Below are 22,582 nucleotides of genomic sequence, written 5' to 3'. Positions count from 1 at the left end.
TGATGGTATTTGTAAAGCGCTTACTATGTGCAAAGCACTGTCCTTATCCACTTCAGCATAGAGAAGCAGCGTGGCTCATTGGAAAAGAGCACGGGCTTTGCAGGCAGAGGTCGTGGGTTCAAATCCCCGCTCTGCTAATTGTCAGCTGTGTGACTTTGGGCAAGTCACTTTGCTTCTCTGGGCCTCAGTTACCTCATCTGTAAAATGGGGATGAAAACTGTGAGCCCCCTGTGGGACAACCTGATCACTTTGTAACTTCTCCAGTGCTTAGAGCAGTGCTTTGCACATAGTAAGCACTTAATAAATGCCATTATTATTATTATTCTCTGGGCCTCAGTTACCTCATCTGTAAAATGGGGATGAAAACTGTGAGCCCCCTGTGGGACAGCCTGATCACTTTGTAACTTCTCCAGTGCTTAGAGCAGTGCTTTGCACATAGTAAGCGCTTAATAAATGCCATTATTATTATTATTCTCTGGGCCTCAGTTACCTTATCTGTAAAATGGGGATGAAAACTGTGAGCCCCCTGTGGGACAACCTGATCACCTTGTACCCTCTCCAGTGCTTACAGCAGTGCTTTGCACATGGTAAGTGCTTAATAAATGCCATTATTATTATTATTATTATTATTCTCTGGGCCTCAGGTACCTCATCTGTAAAATGGGGATGAAAACTGTGAGCCCCCTGTGGGACAACCTGATCACCTTGTAACCTCTCCAGTGCTTAGAACAGTGCTTTGCACATAGTACATGCTTAATAAATGCCATTATTATTATTATTGTTATTCTCTGGGCCTCAGTTCCCTCATCTGTAAAATGGCGATGAAAACTGTGAGCCCCCTGTGGGACAACCTGATCACCTTGTAACCTCTCCAGTGCTTAGAGCCGTGCTTTGCACATAGTAAGCGCTTAATAAATGCCATTATTATTATTATTCTCTGGGCCTCAGTTCCCTCATCTGTAAAATGGAGATGAAAACTGTCCCTGTGGGACAACCTGATCACCTTGTAACCTCTCCAGTGCTTTGCACATAATAAGCGCTTAATAAATTCCATTATTATTATTATTATTATAATTCTCTGGGCCTCAGTTCCCTCATCTGTCAAACGGAGATGATGACTGTGAGCCCCACGTGGGACAACCTGATCACTTTGTAACCCCCAGCGCTTAGAACAGTGCTTGGCACATAGTAAGCGCTTAACAGATATTATTACTATTATTATTATTATTTTTATTATTATGTCTCCTGATGAGGAGCGGCGCAGTCAGCGTTAACTCCACGAGCCTCCGGCGGGAGGGCGGGGCCGAAGTCGATAATAATAATAATAATAATGGCATTTATGAAGCGCTTACTATGTGCAGAGCACTGTTCTAAGCGACTGTTCTAAGTCGATGAGTCCTCGCCTTACCTCCTTCCCCTCCCCACAGCACCTGTATAGATGTTTGTACAGATTTATTACCCAATTTATTTTACTTGTACATATTTACTATTCTATTTATTTTATTTTGTTAATATGTTTGGTTTTGTTGTCTGTCTCCCCCCTTCTAGACTGTGAGCCCGCTGTTGGGTAGGGACCGTCTCTCTACGTTGCCAACTTGTACTTCCCAAGCGCTTAGTCCAGTGCTCTGCACACAGTAAGAGCTCAATAAATGATTGAAAAAAAACTTGTACTTCCCAAGCGCTTAGTCCAGTGCTGTGCACACAGCAATCGCTCAATAAATGATTGAAAAAAAGTGTACTTCCCAAGCGCTTATCCAGTGCTCTACACACAGTAAGCGCTCAATAAATGATTGAAAAAAAACTTGTACTTCCCAAGCGCTTAGTCCAGTGCTCTGCACACAGTAAGCGCTCAATAAATGATGGAAAAAAAGCTTGTACTTCCCAAGCGCTTAGTCCAGTGCTCTGCACACAGTAAGCGCTCAATAAATGATGGAAAAAAAGCTTGTACTTCCCAAGCGCTTAGTCCAGTGCTCTGCACACAGTAAGCGCTCAATAAATGATGGAAAAAAAGCTTGTACTTCCCAAGCGCTTAGTCCACTGCTCTGCACACAGTAAGCGCTCAATAAATGATGGAAAAAAAGCTTGTACTTCCCAAGCGCTTAGTCCAGTGCTCTGCACACAGTAAGCTTTCAATAGATACGATTGAAAAAAAAACTTGTACTTCCCAAGCGCTTAGTCCAGAGCTCTGCACACAGTGACCGCTCAATAAATACGATTAAAAAAACTGGTACTTCTCAAGCGGTTAATCCAGTGGTCTGCACACAGTGAGCGGTCAATAAATGATTGATAAAAGAACTTGTACTTCCCAAGCGCTTAGTCCAGTGCTCTGCACACAGTAAGCGCTGAATACGGTTGAAAAAAAACTTGTCCTTCCCAAGCGCTTCGTCCAGAGCTCTGCACACAGTAAGCGCTCAATAAATACGATTGAAAAAAAACCCTTGTACTTCCCAAACGCTTAGTCCAGTGCTCTGCACACAGTGAGCGCTCAATAAATGATTGAAAAAAGCTTGCACTTCCCAAGCGCTTAGTCCAGTGCTCTGCACACAGTGAGCGCTCAATAAATGATTGAAAAAAAAACTTGTACTTCCCAAGCGCTTAGTCCAGGGCGCTGCACACAGTGAGCGTTCAATAAATCTGATTGAAAAAAAAACCTTGAACTTCCCAAGCGCTTAGTCCAGAGCTCTGCACACAGTGAGCGCTCAATAAATCTGATTGGAAAAAAAACCTTGTACTTCCCAAGCGCTTAGTCCAGTGCTCTGCACCCGGGGAGCGCTCAATAAATGATTGAAAAAAACACTTGTATTTCCCAAGCGCTTCGTCCAGTGCTCTGCACACAGTAAACGCTCAATACGATTGAAAAAAGCTTGCACTTCCCGAGCGCTTAGTCCAGTGCTCTGCACGCAGTGAACTCTGAATAAATGATTGAAAAAAACTTGTACTTCCCGAGCGCTTAGTCCAGTGCTCTGCACGCAGTGAACTCTGAATAAATGATTGAAAAAAACTTGTACTTCCCGAGCGCTTAGTCCAGTGCTCTGCACACAGTGAGCGCTCAATACGATTGAAAAAAAAATTGTACTTCCCAAGCGCTCAGTTCAGTGCTCTGAACACAGTGACCGCTCAGTAAATACGATTAAAAAACTTGTACTTTCCAAGCGGTTAGTCCAGTGGTCTGCACACAGTGGGCGCTCAATAAATGATTGCTAAAAAAACTTGTACTTCCCAAGCGCTTAGTCCAGTGCTCTGCACACAGTAAGCGCTCAATAAATACGATTGAAAAAAAAGCCTTGTACTCTCCAAGCGCTTAGTCCAGTGCTCTGCACACAGTGAGCGCTCAATAAATACGATTGAAAAAAAAAGCCTTGTACTCTCCAAGCGCTTAGTCCAGTGCTCTGCACACAGTGAGCGCTCAATAAATACGATTGAAAAAAAAGCCTTGTACTCTCCAAGCGCTTAGTCCAGTGCTCTGCACACAGTGAGCGCTCAATAAATACGATTGAAAAAAAAGCCTTGTACTCTCCAAGCGCTTAGTCCAGTGCTCTGCACACAGTGAGCGCTCAATAAATACGATTGAAAAAAAACTTGTCCTTCCCAAGCGCTTAGTCCAGTGCTCTGCACACAGTAAGCGCTGAATACGGTTGTAAAAAAAAACTTGTACTTCCCAAGCGCTTAGTCCAGAGCTCTGCACACATTAAGCGCTCAATAAATACGATTGAAAAAAAAACTTGTACTTCCCAAGCGCTTAGTCCAGTGCTCTGCACACAGTAAGTGCTCAATACGGTTGAAAAAAAAAACTTGTACTTCCCAAGCGCTTAGTCCAGTGCTCTGCACACAGTAAGTGCTCAATACGGTTGAAAAAAAAACTTGCACTTCTCAAACGCTTAGTCCAGTGCTCTGCACACATTAAGCGCTCAATAAATACGATTGAAAAAAAACCTTGTACTTCCCAAGCGCTTAGTCCAGTGCTCTGCACACAGTAAATGCTCAATACGGTTGAAAAAAAAACTTGTACTTCCCAAGCGCTTAGTCCAGTGCTCTGCACACAGTAAGTGCTCAATACGGTTGAAAAAAAAACTTGCACTTCTCAAACGCTTAGTCCAGTGCTCTGCACACAGTAAGTGCTCAATACGGTTGAAAAAAAAACTTGCACTTCTCAAACGCTTAGTCCAGTGCTCTGCACACATTAAGCGCTCAATAAATACGATTGAAAAAAAAACTTGTCCTTCCCAAGCGCTTAGTCCAGTGCTCTGCACACAGTAAGTGCTCAATACGGTTGAAAAAAAAAACTTGTACTTCCCAAGCGCTTAGTCCAGTGCTCTGCACACAGTAAGTGCTCAATACGGTTGAAAAAAAAACTTGTACTTCCCAAGCGCTTAGTCCAGTGCTCTGCACACAGTAAGTGCTCAATACGGTTGAAAAAAAAACTTGCACTTCTCAAACGCTTAGTCCAGTGCTCTGCACACATTAAGCGCTCAATAAATACGATTGAAAAAAAAACTTGTCCTTCCCAAGCGCTTAGTCCAGTGCTCTGCACACAGTAAGTGCTCAATACGGTTGAAAAAAAAACTTGTACTTCCCAAGCGCTTAGTCCAGTGCTCTGCACACAGTAAGTGCTCAATACGGTTGAAAAAAAAACTTGTACTTCCCAAGCGCTTAGTCCAGTGCTCTGCACACAGTAAGTGCTCAATACGGTTGAAAAAAAAACTTGCACTTCTCAAACGCTTAGTCCAGTGCTCTGCACACATTAAGCGCTCAATAAATACGATTGAAAAAAAAACTTGTCCTTCCCAAGCGCTTAGTCCAGTGCTCCGCACACAGTAAGTGCTCAATACGGTTGAAAAAAAAACTTGTACTTCCCAAGCGCTTAGTGCAGTGCTCTGCACACAATAAGTGCTCAATACGGTTGAAAAAAAAAACTTGTACTTCTCAAACGCTTAGTCCAGTGCTCTGCACACATTAAGCGCTCAATAAATACGATTGAAAAAAAAACTTGTACTTCCCAAGCGCTTAGTCCAGTGCTCCGCACACAGTGAGTGCTCAATATACGGTTGAAAAAAAACTTGTACTTTCCAAGCGCTCAGTCCAGTGCTCTGCACACTTAAGCGCTCAATACATGATTGAAAAAAAAAGCTTGTCCTTCCCAAGCGCTTAGCGCAGTGCTCCGCACACAGTGAGCGCTCAATAAATGATTTGTGGTGGCTGCCCCGGATCAGATAAATGCCCGCTGTTGGGTAGGGACTGTCTCTAGATGTTGCCAACTTGGACTTCCCAAGCGCTTAGTCCAGTGCTCTGCACAGGACTAAGCGCTCAATAAATACGTTTGATTGATTGATTGATTGATTGAAAAAAAACTTGTACTCCCCAAGCGTTTAGTGCAGTGCTCCGCGCACAGTGAGCGCTCAATCAATACGATTGAGTGACAGATGACGTCACCCGCTTCCCACCAATCAGAGGGGAGAGAAGGCGCCGCGCCGCGCCTCCGCGTGAGATTCCAAGGGGTTCCAGAGCCCGAGGCGACAGGGGAGGCTGGGGGGGCGTGGCCAGGGTGAAGGGCAGCGGGCCGCGCCAATGGGAGCGGAGGGGCTCGGCGGGAGCCGGCCAATGGGAGCGGCGCCCGGGCGAGCGGGGGGCGTGGCCGTCCGTGACGTGTCGGCGGGGGCGGGGCGGGGGTCCGCGGCGTCGGGGTGCGCAGGTGTGGGCGCGCGCGGGGATGGAGCGGGCTCGGGGGGCCGGGGGCGCCCCCCGCTGGACCTGCGTCCTGGCCCTGGGGCTGCTGCTGCTGCTGCCGCCGCCGTTCGCGGGGGACCGGCCTGCCCCCGGGGTCCCCGTCCCCGCGGTCCCCGCGGTCCCGGACCTTCTGGACGCGCCGCGCCCCCCGGGTCTCGCGGCCCCGCCGGCGGGCGTGGAGCGCTGGCGGCGGCGGCGGCGGAGCAGCGGCGGCGGCGGCGGCTGGGCGGCGGCGGCGGGGGAGGCGGCGTCGGGGGAGGCGTCGGGGGAGGGCTGCGGCCCGCTGCGGGGCTTCGAGTCCGGCCTGCTCAACAACACGCACCAGGTGAGCGCCGCCGGGCCCCGACCGACGAAACACAAAACGCAAACCGGACCCGCGCTCCCGGACCCCGGGGACGGGCGCCTTCTCCCCGGACGGAGAAGGGCGGGGAGCCCCTCCCTCCCCCCTTCCCTCCTTCCCTTATCCCCCCCTTCCTTTCTCCCCCCCTTCTTTCTCTCCCCTCTCTCCCTTTTCTTTCTCCATCATTGCCCTCCATTCTTTCTCCCTTTTCCCTTCCCTCACTTTCTCCTTTCCTTTCCCTGTCTTTCTCCCTTTTTTTCCTTTCCCTCCTTTTCCTTCTCCGTGTTCCCTCTCTTCCTTCCCTCCCCTTCTACCCCCTCCCCTCACTAACCTTCTCTTTTCTCCCCTTCCTTCTCTTCCCTTCCTTCCCCTTTCTTCCCTCTGCTCCCCTACTCTCCCTTCTCTTCCCCCCCTTCTTTCTCTCCCTTCTCTTCCCTCCCCATCTTTCTCTCCCTTCTCTTCCTCCCTCCCTTCTTTCCCTTTTCTTCCCTCTGCTCCCCTTCCTTTACCTCCCCTCCCCCTTTCTCTCTCCCTTCTCTTCCCTTCCCTCTCCTTCCTTCTCTTCCCTCCCCTTCCTTCTCTCCCCTCCCCTTCCTTCTCTCCCCTCCCCTTCCCTCTCCTTCCTCCTCTTCCCTCCCCTTCCCTCCCCTTCCTTCTCTCCCTTCTCTCACCTCCCCTTCCTTCTTTCCCTATTCTTCCCCCTTCCCTTCTTTTCCCTCCCCTTCCCTTCTTTCTCTCCCTTCCCTTACTTCCCCTCCCCTTATTTCTCTCCCTTCCCTTACCATCCCCTCCGCTTATTTTTCTCCCTTCCCTTACCATCCCCTCCCCTTCTTTCTCTCCCTTCCCTCCCCTTCTTTCTCTCCCTTCTCTTTCCTCCCCTCTTTTCTCTCCCTTCTCTTTCCTCCCCTCTTTTCTCTCCCTTCCTTCCTCTTCCTTCTCTTCCCTCCCTTTCCTTCTCTCCCTTCTCTTCCCTTCCTTCTTCCGCTTTTCTTCCCCCCTCCCTTTTTCTCCCTTCTCTTCTCTTCCCTCCCCTCCCTCCTCTCCCTCCCCTCCCCTTCCTTTTCTTCACCCCCCTCTCCTTCCCTCTCCCTCCCCCCACACCTCTCTTCCCTCCTCTCCCCCTTTACCCATCCAATTCCCCGCTCATCCCCCATCAGCCCCCGGCCTCGCTGGCAACACCTTCCTTGGGGAAATCATCCATTACGGCCTTGTTCTTCTCCAGTCCCTGAACCCTTAACGATTTCGCTGCCCTTCCCTCGACTCCCTTGTCTACTCCTTTTCCAAGCCATCACACTCACGCTTCTCCATCCCTGGGTCCAAGGGGCTTTCCCCACCCCATTCCTATTGTCCCCACCCCCTTTCCTTCTCCTTTCCTCCTCCCCCACACTCGTTCTTCCTTCCCTTTCTCCCCCATACTCAATCCTCCTCCTACTCTCTCCCTTCACCGCCCTCCCATCCCAACACACACTAGTTACTCTCACATTTTGGCTTCCAGGGAAAAGAGCTCCTGCAGTCCACTGGAGACCTAGATGGTAGCGTTCAGTAGCAGATACCAAATTCCTTAACCAAGCCACCTTGCCTTCCCCCCAACACTTGTTTTCACCCCTCTGCTGTTTGCTCTTCCTAATAGCCCCTATCAAAGAATGTATCTCTGGTGGAGAAAGAGGTGATGGCAACAGCATGGCTCAGTAGAAAGAAAAAAGGCTTGGGAGTCAGGGGTCCTAATCCCGGTTCTGCCACTTGTAAGATGAATGACTTTGGGCAAGTCACTTCACTTCTCTGGGCCTCAGTTCCCTCATCTGTAAAATGGGGATTAAGACTTGTGAGCCCCACGTGGTGTCCCTTGATTACCTTGTATTCCCCCCGCCCCCAGCGCTTAGAACAGTACTCGGCACATAGTAAGCGCTTAACAAATACCATCATTATTATTATTAACAGCCCAAGATGGTGGGGCTTTAACGCTTTGTATTTCATCATCAGACTGTGTCTGTGGGACTTTCTATTTTACCTTGTGGCTCGCTCTCTCTCCTTTTTTCTAGTTCACCTTATTTTTTAGACTGCACTCTTCGCCTTCCTTCTTGCATCTGCTCTCACCCCTTTCCTGGCAGAAGCCGGGCGGGGGCTAATGGAAAGTTGCGAGGAATGGAATCTCGAATGAAAATAGCTGTCAGAGTTGCAGAGTTCAATGGCCTCTGTTCGTACCTTGCAGTGCTTCTTGTTAAAAAGAAAAAAAAAAGAAAAGTTACTTCTTCTGCCTGCCTAAGTGCCCAGAGAGCTTTTAAGTATGCATCTGCTCATTGTTTGTAGTAGCTTTTAAGCCTATTTTTAGAAGTTGGAGAGAGAAAAGCTTCTTTCTGTTATGATGATGGTACCCATGGCACCATTCATCTTCATCGGAGCCTCCCTTGAGATCCTGGAGGTCTTGACTTCCGTGCCAAAAATCCTGTTGTTTGCTTGCTTGCTATTCCATTTATTGAGTGCCTACAGTGCTTTGCACATAGTAAGCGCTTAACAAGTACCATTATTATTATTATTATTACAATATGCAGGGCACTGTGCTGAACCTGGGAAAGAAACCCGATTCCCACATCCACCAACAAGCCTTCCCTCGCTAACGTATCTACACCCCAAGGCTTATCAACCCAACAGCTGCCTCTTGCACTTACAAGTAGATACCCATCCTCAGCGTCTAAGTACATAATGTATGTTTTGAGTGAGCATTCTGGTTTTTCTGACTTCCCCGTAAATATTTTTATCCTGCTAGATTGTAAACTCCCTGAGGGCAGAAATCATATGGCCTAATTTTATTGCACTTCTCCAATCACGTAGTACACTGCTCTCCACACAGTAAATACTTTCGACATCTGTCTCCCCTGTTACTGTATAAGAAGTGATCATAGTACTATTAGGTGCTTGTTGTGTTCAAAGCACTGAGCCAAGTGCTGGGCAGAAGTGAGAATTAGCCCTACTGAGAGCTCACCTCCTCCAGGAGGCCTTCCCAGACTGAGCCCCCTTTTTCCTCTCCTCATCCCCATCGCCCCCGCGCCCTACCTCCTTCCCCTCCCCACAGCACTTGTATATATTTGTACGTATTTATTACTCTATTTTACTTGTACATATTTACTACTCTATTTTATTAATGATGTGCATATAGCTATAATTCTATTTATTCTAACGGTTTTGACACCTGTCTACATGTTTTGTTTTCTGTCTCTCCCTTCTAGACTGTGAGCCCATTGTTGGGTAGGGACCATCTCTATATGCTGCCGACTTGTACTTCCCAAGTGCTTAGTACAGTGGTCTGCACACAATAAGTGCTCAATAAATACGATTGAAAGAATAAATGAATTAGACGCATCCCTTGTTCCAAAGGGCTCACAGCAGGGCTCCTGTTGTATCTTCCCAGGTGCTTTGCACAGTGCCTGGTGCCTAATAGGAGCTCGATAAACATCAATCGGTGATATTTACTGAGTGCTTACTGTGAATATAGAGTACTTACAGTGCATAGGTGATGCAGATGGGAGAGAGAGTAGGGGAAATGGGGACTTAGGGAAGACCTCTTGGAGATGTGATTTTAATAAGGTTTTGAAGATGGGGAGAGTGGTGATCTGTTGGTTATGAAGGATGGTGAGGGGGGGGAGTTCTGGGCCAGAGAGAGGACCTGGGCAAGGGGTTGGTGGTGAGGTAGATGAATTAGAGGTACAGTGAGTAGGTTGGTGTTAGAGGAGTGAAGTAAGTGGGCTGATTGTAATAGGAAATCAGCTAGGTAAGGAAGGAGAGAGAGAGCTGATTGCTTTAAAGCCAATGGTAAGGACTTTCCGTTTAATGTGGAGGTGGATGAGCAAACAATGGAGGTTTCTTGAGGAGTCGGGAGATGTCGACTCAACAGTTTTTTAGAAAAATGATCCAGCCAGCGGAATGAACTATGGACAGGAGGCAGGGAGGTCAGCGGGAAGCCCCATGCAATAGTGAAGGTGTGCAGTGACAAGTGCTTGGATCAGCATGGTAGCAGTTTGGATGGAGAGGAAAGGGCAGATTTTAGAGGTGTTGCAAAGGTAGAAGAAGCTGCAGGATCTGGTGACAGATTGAATACGTGGGTTGACGGAGAAAGATGAGTTGAGGAAATTGCCAAGATCGTGAGCTTGAGAGTCAGGGTGGCTTGAGAGTCGGGTGTTGTCCTGATTTAGACATGGCCCTTAACTCACAGGGGACTTCAAATTTCGAGAGCGGGAGGGGGACAGCCACCTAGGGAAAGAATTTCGGAGTAAATAAAGCTCAATAGCAACAACAAAAGCAGCAGTGCATTGCTCCCGGGAGGGAGGAGTGCTTAGATTCTGAGTTACCACTTCAGGTAGGCTTATCCTTGGTACAAACCATTACCATTTTTCTAGCGTTCAAACAGTGGAGAAGGCCACTGTCATCTCTTCACTTGCTCTCTGCTCCAGTGGAGCACGGGACTTTAAGCTTTGCTGCGGTGGAGCGGCAGATTGTGGGGAGGGACCCGAGGCAATGGAGACTCTCCCTCAAGCCCTGCCAGCAGTTCACCCTCCTTTTTATTTTTATTTTTTTTTTAATTTTTAATGGTATTAAATTCTTTCTAACTGTCAGGCACGGTACCAAGCACTGGGGTTGATACAAGTTAATCAGGTTGGACACAGTCCATGTCCCACATGGGCTCACGGTCTTTATTCACCTCACCCTCAGCCTCACAGCATTAAAATGTTTTTTAATGTCTGTCTTCCACTCTAGGTTGTAAGGTCCTTGTGGGCAGGAAAGGTGTCTTCCAACTCTGTTCTTTTGTACTCTCCCAACGGCTTAATACCATGCTCTGTATGAAGTAAGCACTCAACAGATACCAATGATTGTTTGGCAGGGGCCTGGACTGCCCTCGGCTCCAGTAGGATTTCTGGACTTAACCATGAAACCTGGCAACCTGAAATGGAAGGTGGTGCTTGGGAATTCTTTGGGGATCCATTAGCTCAACTTAAAAATCTACAAAGACTCCTTAGGTTGTCCAGTTTCTTTGCCCACAGTTTTTTCATCCTGAGTAAGAGCAGGCCCAAACCAGTAACACAGAGTCTGTTTATTTCAGATTCATTCATTCATTCAGTCGTATTTATTGAGCGCTTACTGTGTGCAGAGCACTGGACTAAGTGCTTGGGAAGTACAAGTTGGCAACATATAGAGACGGTCCCTACCCAACAGTGGGCTCACAGTCTAGAAGGGGGAGACAGACAACAAAACAAAACATACTAACAAAGTAAAATAAATAGAATAGTAAATATGTACAAGTAAAATAAATAGAGTAATAAATCTGTACAAACATATATACAGGTGCTGTGGGGAGGGGAAGGAGGTAGGGCGGGGGGAGGGGGAGAGGAATGGGGGGCTCAGTCTGGGAAGGCCTCCTGGAGGAGGTGAGCTCTCAGTAGGGCTTTGAGGGGAGGAAGAGAGCTAGCTTGGCGGATGTGCAGAGGGAGGGCATTCCGGGCCAGGGGGAGGACGTGGGCCGGGGGTCAACGGTGGGACGGGCGAGAACGAGGCACAGTGAGGAGGTTAGCGGCAGAGGAGCGGAGGGTGCGGGCTGGGTTGTAGAAGGAAAGAAGGGAGGTGAGGTAGGAGGGGGCGAGGTGATGGACAGCCTTGAAGCCTAGAGTGAGGAATTTTTGCCTGATGTGTAGGCTGATTGGTAGCCACTGAAGAGATGCCATAGCCTGCAAGTCTTATGAATCGCTCTGTACACTTCAGATTTCATTTCTACAGGATTTCCCCTCAGAATCCCTTCTTGTCCATTCCCCTTCCTCATATCCCTGAGGCAGGCAGGCAGACCTGTGTCCACAGACAGAACAAGTTTTCTGAGTAGTTAGTGCTCCCATTTTTTATTCATTCATTAATTCAGTTGCATTTATTGAGTACTTACTGTGTGCAGAGCATTGTACTAAGCGCTTGGGAGAATACAATATAACCATAAACAGGCACATTTCCTGCCCACTATGAGCTTACAGTCTGGTGAGAGCTGGTTGGGGGGGGGATTCCGTAACCCGCAAACCCTAAACCCAGGTAACCCCAAATAATCATCCCTCTCTCTCTCTCTCTCTCCTCATTTCATACCTATCCTTTGCCCTGCAATTGGCTCCATCCTGCCTGGATAATGCATGGGGTGACCTGCAGCATTTGGGTGGTATATGTGGACCAGGTGAGCCCCCTCAGTAGCCAGGGCAAGTAACTGTTGTGTTGTTGTGATGGGTTGTGATGATTGAACTGAGGGAGAATTGACCTATTCCTAAACCTTGTGTCTCTCCCTTCCTCTGAACGCTCAGGGCACTCCAACAAGAAGTGAAGGAGGGGCAGCGGTGCCAACTAGAAATGATATGTGGGTGGGATTGAAATCCCACACCCTCAGGGGTGGCCAGGTGCAATTTATGGCACCACAGATGGCTTTTCCAATGTCGCCAACTTCCTGAGTGCCAAATCGGGACTCAGCAGGGGAGAAACTATGTGGCCTATTGGAAAGAGGCCTGGGTCTAGGAGTTAGAGGAGCTGGCTTTTAATCCCTGCTCTGACACCTGCCTGCCGTGTGACCTTGGGCAAGTCACTTAACCTTTCTTTGCCTCAGTTTCCTCATCTGTAAAAAGGGGATTCAGTACATGTTCTACCTCCTGCTTACTCTGAGCCCCATGAAGGACGGGGACTGTCTGACCTGATTAACTTGTATCCACTCCACTGTTAAATACAGTGCTTGGGACAGGTAAGTGCTTAGATACCACTACTGTCGTTATTGTTATTATTAGAGCAGGGAGGCAGTAAGTCCCAGGATGTAGGGTAGACAGCTAGGGAGCTTTGAGCAGTCCCCAGGGACCAATTTCAAATCCTCCTTTCAGTTGAGGGCTGCTGCTGAGAATGGCTTTATATCCCTGAATTTTGCCTCATTTTAGATCAGCCTCCAGTGGCGTCTTTCCCAGCTGACCATTCCAACATCAAACCTTGCTAGCTAGTTTCCTCCACTGGCAGGGACTCCCTAGCCTCCCTAACCAAAACCACAAAGAATATTTCCTTTTCCCATCCCCCATTTTCAGTACCATTTGGGCAAATGATTGTTCCAAGCAGCTATTTGTTTCCAAAATAAATTTGGAGGTTAAATAATTAAGAACTATGATCTCCCCCTCCCAGTGCGGTCGCACAGCACTTCACAAATTCAGTAGGAAGCCAGGAGACACTGCAGTGGCTCTCGAGCAGAAAACACGTTGAGACCCATAAATACTGAGTCCCTGCTGATCTTCTAACACCCTCATGCCTGCCACAGAACATTCCTTTTTCATTTCTTTTTTTGGTGGTGGGGGGGGATTTGGTAAGTGTTTACCATGTGCCAGGCATAGTACCAAGAGCTGGGGACGGTACAAGATAATTAGGTTGGACACAGTCCCCATCCCACATGGGGCTCCCAGTCTTAATCCCCATTTAACAGATGAGGTAACTGAGGTACAGAGAAGTAAAGCGACTTGCCCAAGGTCACACAGCAGACAAGCGGTGACTATTGGAGCAATACTTTCAGCGCCAGCCATCGGGCAGCTGATTTTAGGAGTCTGCTGCTGAGCGTCCTATCCCTCCTCCAGCTAGTGCATCTTCTTTAAAACATCACTGGGCCCTTTGGCATTTAACAGTGTGTTTTTCAGGCCAGATGGTTGGTGGTGGGTTTTTTTTTCCTTTTCACTGCTTCCATTGTTTTGCCATTTAATAAGCATCCTTGTTCTCTTTCTATTTTATTTTTTAATGATATTTGAGCACTTACTGTGTGTCACACACTGTACTAAGCTCTGGGGAAGATACAAGCTAATCAGGTTGGACCCAGTCCTTGTCCCACGTGGGGCTCTCAGTCTTAGTCCCCATTTTACCGATAGGGAACCGAGGAATAGAGAAGTGACTTGACCCAGATCATGCAGGACTGTGAGCCCACTGTTGGGTAGGGACTGTCTCTGTATGTTGCCAATTTGTACTTCCCAAGCGCTTAGTACAGTGCTCTGCACATAGTAAGCGCTCAGTAAATACGATTGATGATGATGCAGCAGACAAGTGGCAGAGCTGGGATTAGAACCCAGATCGTTCTGATTCCCAGGCCTGTGCCGTCACCACCAGGCCACGTTGCTTTTCCTCTGCCAAGGAATTTCCCTGGAAATTGAGGCCATTCCGGGTGGCCTTTTGAAAAGTAGAGATGATATCGTTAAACCTAATTCTCCTTCAGGCCGACTTTCAGGACTGGTTAGGTAGGGTCCTCGTAGTGGTTTGATTTTCATTGTATTTTCAAAGTGTTCACCGTGCGAAGGGCACTGGACTAAATGCTGGGAAAGAATACATGGGTGGAAATTTTGTCTGGCTTCTAGCCAAGAGTTGATGTGTGATGGACTTGCCCGTTCTGCTTTTCAACGTTTGAAGATGGAGAATATTGAATTAAATGGAACTGAAGTGCGTCGGTTCTTTGGTGCTCGGGCGGCAGCAGGTGCGGAATAATAGCAGGGCTGCAGGAGAGCAGCTTCTCATCTGAAATCCCAAATGCTTTGCAGCTAAGTAATATGCCCACTTCTGTAGTCAGAGGGGGAACAAATGCTATCCGGAGAGAAGGTTCTTACCCAGGAGTCCATTGATTTAATGGCTCAGGAGGATTGAACCCAGAGCGTCAGGCTGTCTTCTCCAACCTGGATCGGGACATCTTGTGACTTATCTGCCATGAGCAAAAACAAAATGATCTGAAACTTGGAAAATGAGGTAAACACCCATTAAGGTGTTTATTTCCCAGAGATTTAACGTGTTAGCTGCTGTGTTTTTGTTTTGTATTGAGCACTTACTATGTGCCAAGCACTGTACTGAGCTTTGGAGTAGATGCAAACTAATCAGGTTGGACATAGTCTATGTATCACTTGGGGCTCACAGTCTTAATCCCCATTTTGCAGATAATAATAATAATGGTATTTGTTTAGCACTTATTACGTGTCAAGCACTGTTCCAAGCACTGGGGTAGATAACAGTCCCTGTCCCACATAGGGCTCACAGTCTTAAAACCCATTTTACAGATGAGGTAACTGAGGCACAGAGAAGTGAAGCGTGGCTCAGTGGAAAGAGTCCGGGCTTTGGAGTCAGAGGTCATGGGTTCAAATCCCGGCTCTGCCAGTTGTCAGCTGTGTGACTGTGGGCAAGTCACTTCACTTCTCTGGGCCTCAGTTACCTCATCTGTAAAATGGGGATTAAGACTGTGAGCCCCATGTGGGACAACCTGATTACCTTGTTATCTCCCCAGCGCTTAGAACAGTGCTTTGCACATAGTAAGCACTTAATAAATGCCATCATTATTACTTTTAGACTGTGAGCCCACTGTTGGGTAGGGACTGTCTCTATATGTTGCCAACTTGTACTTCCCAAGCGCTTAGTACAGTGCTCTGCACACAGTAAGTGCTCAATAAATACGATTGATGATGATGATGAAGTGAAGTGACTTACTCAAGTCCACATAGCAGATAAGTGGCTGAGCCGGGATTAGATCTGTTCAGCCACACTGTTTATTATTATTGTTATTTTTTAATCTGTTCGAAAAATCACATCTTCAGGGCTTTTTAAAGAATCAAGACCTACCCTGTGTCACGTAGGAGTCTCATGAAACCTCCCAATTATTTTCCCTGAGTTTTCAAGTCTCAATCAGTGATATTTATTGTGTATATTTGTACATATTTATTACTCTATTTTATTAATGATGTATATATAGCTATAATTCTATTTATTTTGATGGTTTTGACACCTGTCTACTTGTTTTGTTTTGTTGTCTGTCTCCCCCTTTTAGACTGTGAGCCCATTGTTGGGTGGCGATCGTTTCTATATGTTGCTGATTTGTACTTCCCAAGGGTTTAGTACAGTGCTCTGCACACAGTAAGCGCTCAGTAAATACAAATGAATGAATGAATTAATTAATTGAAGGCTTACTGTAGTACACCATACTAAGCACTTGGGAGAGTACAATAGATTTAGTTGACCTGATCCCTGCCCTCAAGGAGCTTAAAATCAAGTGGATTTATAGGCATGATTCCCTTCTGGAGAAAACTTTCCTATCCTCTCTTGATCTTTTTACTCTTTCCTTTTACTGTGTGTACAAACATTATGTCATTTATTGATCACCTTTTCCAATTGGTTGTAAAATCTCTTGTTTGTGGAAATGAGACCCTTATGTTTATTTTTTCCTGTCTAGGTAGTTTGGGGAAGCTTTCTAGAGTTACGTGTATCAAAGGAGGAAAGAGTGGGAAAGGGTGGAAACCTGGGTTAGTTGGCTTAAGTTGGAGTTTTGTTTTAAAGACATTAAGAAAGTGGGCTTGTAGACTGAACAGTTTTCGGGGGAATACTGGGGAAGGTCTCTTCCCCAGAAGTGCCACAGAAAAACTCTCCAGCCCCGAGCCGCCGCCTCGTGACTCATAAAATTTATGAGACCTGAGCTCATGGTAGATCCTGTCATGTCTCTAAGGAATGAGAATCTTAGGACTCCAGTTTCCAGGGAGTTACATTAATGTAACTAATAGCCGTGATGATGGTAGAGAGCAAAGAGCCACAAGTGATTCCCAAAAACCAAACAACCCCGATAATTCCAAAAAGGGATCCGTTTTTGAAGGTCTGCCAATTTGGTGTTTAAAACCTCCCCCTACTTCCTCCCTCCATTCCCTATCAGACCTACCCTCCTTCCAGCTACCCCTTCCTCATGGCCTTTGCTCCCTGCCCCTGAATGCATCCCTCCCACCTCTGAGGAATTAATTGGGCCATTGGCTCAGCCTGGAATTCCCCTCCCCCACTGCTTCCTTCAAACCTCATCCCTCCCCCTTCTTCAGAATCGTACTAAAGCTCCTATTCTTCCAAGAAGCCTTCCCTGGCCCTGCGGACTTCAGTAATTCCCATAAAGAAGCTCTGAAAATCATCTTTATATATTTTGCCCATGTCTTTTTTGGGGAGGGTTTATAATAATAATAATAATAATGGCATTAAGCGCTTTAGTATGTGCGCCAAGCACTGTTCTAAGCACTGGGGAGGTTACAAAGTGATCCGGTTGTCCCACGGGGGACTCACAGTCTTAATCCCCATTTTACAGATGAGGGAACTGAGGCCCAGAGAAGTGACTTGCCCAAAGTCACACAGCTGACAGTTGGCGGAGCCGGGATTTGAACCCATGACCTCTGATGCCAAAGCCCGCGCTCTTTCCACTGAGCCACGCTGTTCGTGCCTCGAACTTCTTTTTGTGTCTGTATGTTAGTGTCTAAGAGATTCTAAACTTGCTGAGAGAGGGGAAGATGCCTGATTGTTCCTTTATAACTCTACAGAGTGCAGTAATCTGCCCAGTACCTTACTAGATGCCAAAATCAGCTCCCGTGAGTCCAGCAGTTGACCGTCAGTGTAGTGAAGATCACATCCTCTTACTGTCTCCCCTGGGCTCAATCTCTCCTTTGGACTACCCCAGTGCTTGGAACTGATTCTCCCTCCCCACCCAAATGCCTACTCTGACCATCAACTACGTGCCCAGCATGTCGTCAGCTGGCATCGGTTTTTTATTGTTTATTTCAGGAGCCAAGTAGGTTGGTTCATGACAGCGCTCCGTTTCGCCCACCCTTGGGGCAGGTATCGACCCCCATTTGACAGGGAAGTAGGGGTACCAACGACTCGCCCGAGGCCCCAGTCGTAGCAGAGCCAGACTCCCGTCTTGTGCTCAGGCTATCGAACCATCTTCTTAAAGCCTGCCAGATGTAATTATAGCATTGAACAACTGCTGATTTTCTCCGTCCCTCCCTGCTCCTTCCTCCTCTTTCACACACAAGAACTTCTCCAAAACCATCAAAGTCCTTGGTTTCTAAAGTAAACAGGCCTTGCGGAGAAGCCGTGTTTGGTGTCCCAGCCCCGAGAAGAATGCTTGTGATTGTTTGCCGGTGCTGGCAGGGTAGAGAGCCAGTCAGTCAGGGACTGAATGTCCCTTTTGGAGGATTGGGGGACCAGTGGCCCTTTGATTTTTATGAGGATGGATCACTGGTCCTCTGTGGGATGGAACACCACTGTCTTCTGAAGTGCATTTGGACCTCCTCCCTACCCTTATTGTTCTAGGGTTAAGCATGTCCACCAGCCCAGGTTGTTCTTCTCCTGAATGCTCTAAGCTTTTTCTCATAAGATGTGACTCAGTCCCCCTTCTTTTATCTGAGAAACGGGAATTTCTGCCCAGTTATCAGATCTACTCTGTTAGTTGAGTGAAGGAGTTCTGGTTCAGGAGGCCAGTGTGGCTTCTAAAGTCTTTGCTATGGGCCAATGATGCTGTGTGGGTAAATAGCCAGGATCCCTGCGGGACTTCTCTCTGGGATTTTGGCTGGTCACTTAGGGACAAGGAGCGGGTCTGTTTATTGGTATATCATACTCTCCCAAGCGCATAATACAATGCTCTGCACACAGTAAGCACTCAATAAATGTGATTGAATGAATGAATTTACTATCTGGGAAGTGATGTCTCGTGTGGTGCGTTAGGGAAGCAGCATGGCGTAGGGGTAAGAGCGTGGGCCGGGAGTCAGAGGACCAATATTCTAATCCTGACCCCTCCCCTTGCCTGCTGTGTGACCTTGGGCAAGTCACTTCACTTCTCCGTGCCTCAGTTTCCTCATCTGTAAAATGGGGATTCATTATCTGTTCTTTCCACGTAGATTGTAGACGCCATGTTCATTCATTTATTCAGTCGTATATTTTGAGTGCTTACTGTGTGCAGAGCACTGTACTAAGTGCTTGGAAAATGCAGTTCAAGTGGGACAGGGACTGTGTCCAACCTCGTTATGTTCTATCTATCTCAGTGCTTTGTGCAGTAATAATAATAATAATGATGGTATTAAGCGCTTACTATGTGCAAAGCACTGTTCTAAGCGCTGGGAGGTTACATGGTAATCAGGTTGTCCCACATGGGGCTCACAGTCTTAATCCCCATTTTACAGATGAGGTAACTGGGGCCCAGAGAAGTTAAGTGACTTGCCTAAAGTCATGCAGCTGGCAAGTGGCGGAGTAGGGATTAGAACCCATGACCTCTGACTCCTAAGCCCGTGCTCTTTCCACTGAGCCACGCCAGTTCTTGGCACATAGTAAGTGCTTGCCAAATACCATCATTGTTATTATTATTATCTTTGTTATTAATAAAAAAAGTGAACCAGTGGATTTAATGTTGTCTAGGATAAGTACTAGGATCTTATGAAGGTGAAGTTTGGCCCTTAGTAAATCAGTAGTTTTAACTGAGTGCCTACTTGAAGTAATAGAGAATAAAGATATGTGCCAAAATGCTGAGGTAGTGAGAACCCAAGGGTTTCTTTGTTGTGGAAGTTCAGAAGCCATAGTGTTCAGGGGCAGGGATGGAGGTTGGGGAGTTGAGAGGTGAATCAGGGAAGGCCTCTTGGAGGAGATGGGTTTTCAGAAGGGCCTTGAAGATGGGGCAAGCGGTGGTCTGCTGGGTGTGAAGAGAGAGTTTTGGGCAGAAGGGAGGGTGAGAGTAAGAGGTTAATGGTGGGAGAGATAAGAATGAGGCATGGCGAGTAGAGTAGTTTGGCTTGAGTGGAACAAAGCTCACAAACGGGCAGAGAGGGAGAAGAGCAGGGATGAGTAATGGGGAGAGAGAGCTGTTGAGTGCTTTTAAAATAGTTTCTGCTTGTTGCAACAAGGAGAGAGCAACTATTGGAGGTAGTTTTGAGGAGCAGGGAAACAGGTGTAGAGTGATGTTTCAGAAAAATGGTCTGGAAGCAGAATGAAATATGGACAGGAGAAACTGGAGGCAGAGGCTCCTAGGCTCGCCCTAATGTTTTAAAATGGTATGTAAGAGCTTATTAAGTGCTTGGCACTGTACTGAGTGCTGGGGAAGATAGAAGGTAATAAGGTTGGACATGGTCCCACATGGGGCTCACAGTCTTAATCCCAGTTTTACAGGTGAGGTAACTGAGGTCCAGAGAAATGAAGTGACTTTCCCAAGATCCCACAGCAGACAAGTGGCAGAGCTGGAATTAGAACCCAGGTCCTTCTGGCTCCTAGGCTTGTGCTCTATCCACTAGGCCATCCTGCTTCTTGTTGATTGTTAGAAGCTCTCTCTAGATGGTCAGATCTTGTAGTGAGCGGGTTGGGTATACGAGTGAGCGTAGAGTGTTTCATAGGACAGCCTTGCTTGAGCTGAAAATTGAGGGCCAAACCTGGCTGGGCTTGAGCTCCCAAGGACAGGGTGCATGTGGAGGTGGTCAGAGGCTGGCCAGCCCTCTGGGGCGGTATTTGCCATGGGAGGAGGGTGGGCAGTGGGGAGGAGAGTGAACCCTCTCTCCCTCGCTGATAGTGTGCTCTCACATAACGTGAAAGTGGGTGAGGTGTAAGGAAGGCCTTAAATCGCCAGGAACTTTTAGGGTAGGTACTTCCACGACTTGGACATTTTCGTGTTGGGTCATACCCGCTCTCCTATTACTTATGCACCAAGAGGCAAACTCAGAAATCCAGGAATTTGCAGAGCTTCTTGGAGTGAGTGTTTTTGAAAATGCCAGTTCATTATCCAGGTAGACGTTGTTCCAGGTACTTGAGAGAGAATACAACAGAATTGGCAGACCTGTTCCCTGCCCAAAGGGAGCCTGCAGTCTAGTGGAGGAGCTTCTCACCAACTTTGCCTTTCCAGTCTCCTTGTCAGGAAAGAGTAAAGAGAAACAGTGTGGCTCAGTGGAAAGAGCATGGGCTTTGGAGTCAGAGGTCATGGGTTCAAATCCCGGCTCCGCCAATTGTCAGCTGTGTGACTTTGGGCCAGTCATTTAACTTCTCTGTGTCTCATTTACCTCACCTGTAAAATGGGGATTAAGACTGTGAGCCCCCCGTGGGACAACCTGATCACATTGTAACCTCCCCAGAACTTAGAACAGTGCTTTGCACATAGTAAGTGCTTAATAAATGCTATTATTATTATTATTATTATTATTATTATTATGGAAAGAATTGTTTGGGGTTGATAAAGAACTTGCAGTCGATTGCCTAGGTTTCTGAATTTGAACCGAGATGCATTTTCTTATTCACTTATTTGCTCTCCAGGTGAATTTTCAGAAAGAGGTGGATTCTCCCTTGTAATCAATCAGTGGTATTTATTGAGAGCTTACTGTGTGCTTTGCACTGTACTAAAGGCTTGGGAGAGTACAGTATAACAGAATTGGTACACATGTTCCCTGCTTCAAAAATAGGGATTTGCCTTGTTCATCAGATGATTCTTCATTTAGCCCATGCCCTCCCTCTAGCCTAGAACTCTCTCCCGCTTCATATCCGACAGACTGACCATTACTGTCCCCAGCTTCAATTCATTCATTCATTCAGTCGTATTTATTGAGCACTTACTGTGTGCGAAGCACTGTACTGAGTGCTTGGGAGAGTACAACAACAAACAGACACATTCTCTGCCCACAACGAGCTCACATTCTAGAGGGGGAGACAGACATTAATATACATAAATTGGAGATTTATTCATATGTGCCATGGGGATGGAAAGGAGGATGAATGAAGGGAGCAAGTCAGGGTGACGCAGAGGGGAGTGGGGAAAAAAGGAGAGGAGGGCTTAGGCTGGGAAGGCTTCTTGGAGGAGATGTGCCTTTATTAAGGCTTTGAAGTGGGTTTAGGGGGCTATCGTTCAATCGGGTTTATTGAGCACCTGCTGTGTGCACAGCAGTGTACTAAATGCCTGGAAAGTACAATGCAGCAATAGAAAGAGATTCTCTCCCCACAGCGGGCTTATAGTCTAGAGGGGGGAATGATCCCCAATGATCTCAACATGGACCCTTAAAAATCTTCAGGGTTCTGAGGCAGTTGCCCCCAGACAAAATGTAAATGCTGTCCCTGTGCGTGATTGTCCCCAAAAGCTTCTGGGACTTGTGCTCTCAGTAAGTGAACAGGAGTGTCCTTGTGTAATGGCTGCTGGTGATGGGGCAATTGCTATTTCCAGCTGGCCCAAGATGGTGAGGGAGTGGGTTAGCCCATCCCCGGGGCCTCAGGCCAGGACCAGCCCAGTGTGGGGCTCTGTCAGGAAGTGTGTGGGTTAGACAGTTTCCTCTCCCGATGGCCAAGCATTAGGGCCAGGCTGACTGCCTGTGTTGCCCACACACAGGTTTAGAATCAACAACTTCACACTGGTTCTCGTAAGACATCGGGCTGTCAGCTCTTTGAGTCAGAAAGTCCTTTCTGGGCTTTATTTGTGTCTGCCATTTCATGAGAATCCATCCGGTAGGTTGAAAGGTTCTGGTCAGTGCATTCGCCTGTTCAGAGGGCAACTATCCACCTGTGATCCTGTTCCCTGTATAGTGATAATCTTCCCCCAGCTGTTCTCCGAGAGAACCTGAATTTCAAGTTAGTAGAGGTGATCAGTCACTCCTTCCCAGGGCCAATGGGAGCTGAATGTCTGCAAAAGCTTTAGGCTGCCCAGCTTGGTTCCCAGTTTGGCCGCTCACCCCCAGAACGGGGTATGGCCTGTCAGCAAGATGA

General features: G+C 47.4%; 1 protein-coding gene across 1 annotated transcript in view; it reads left to right on the top strand.

The window, feature by feature from the left end:
- The first annotated feature begins 5,978 nt into the window (after positions 1–5,978).
- SORT1 (sortilin 1) overlaps positions 5,979–22,582 on the top strand; it is a 94,204-nt gene continuing 77,600 nt past the window's right edge. Inside the window, exon 1 of the mRNA XM_038748945.1 lies at positions 5,979–6,049. The gene's annotated coding sequence lies outside the window, so the exon portion shown is untranslated. The remainder of the gene's footprint in view (positions 6,050–22,582) is intronic.

Source organism: Tachyglossus aculeatus, chromosome 7 (assembly GCF_015852505.1).
Source record: "Tachyglossus aculeatus isolate mTacAcu1 chromosome 7, mTacAcu1.pri, whole genome shotgun sequence".
Classification (NCBI taxonomy): domain Eukaryota; kingdom Metazoa; phylum Chordata; class Mammalia; order Monotremata; family Tachyglossidae; genus Tachyglossus; species Tachyglossus aculeatus.
This window is presented reverse-complemented; position numbering and strand designations above follow the sequence as displayed.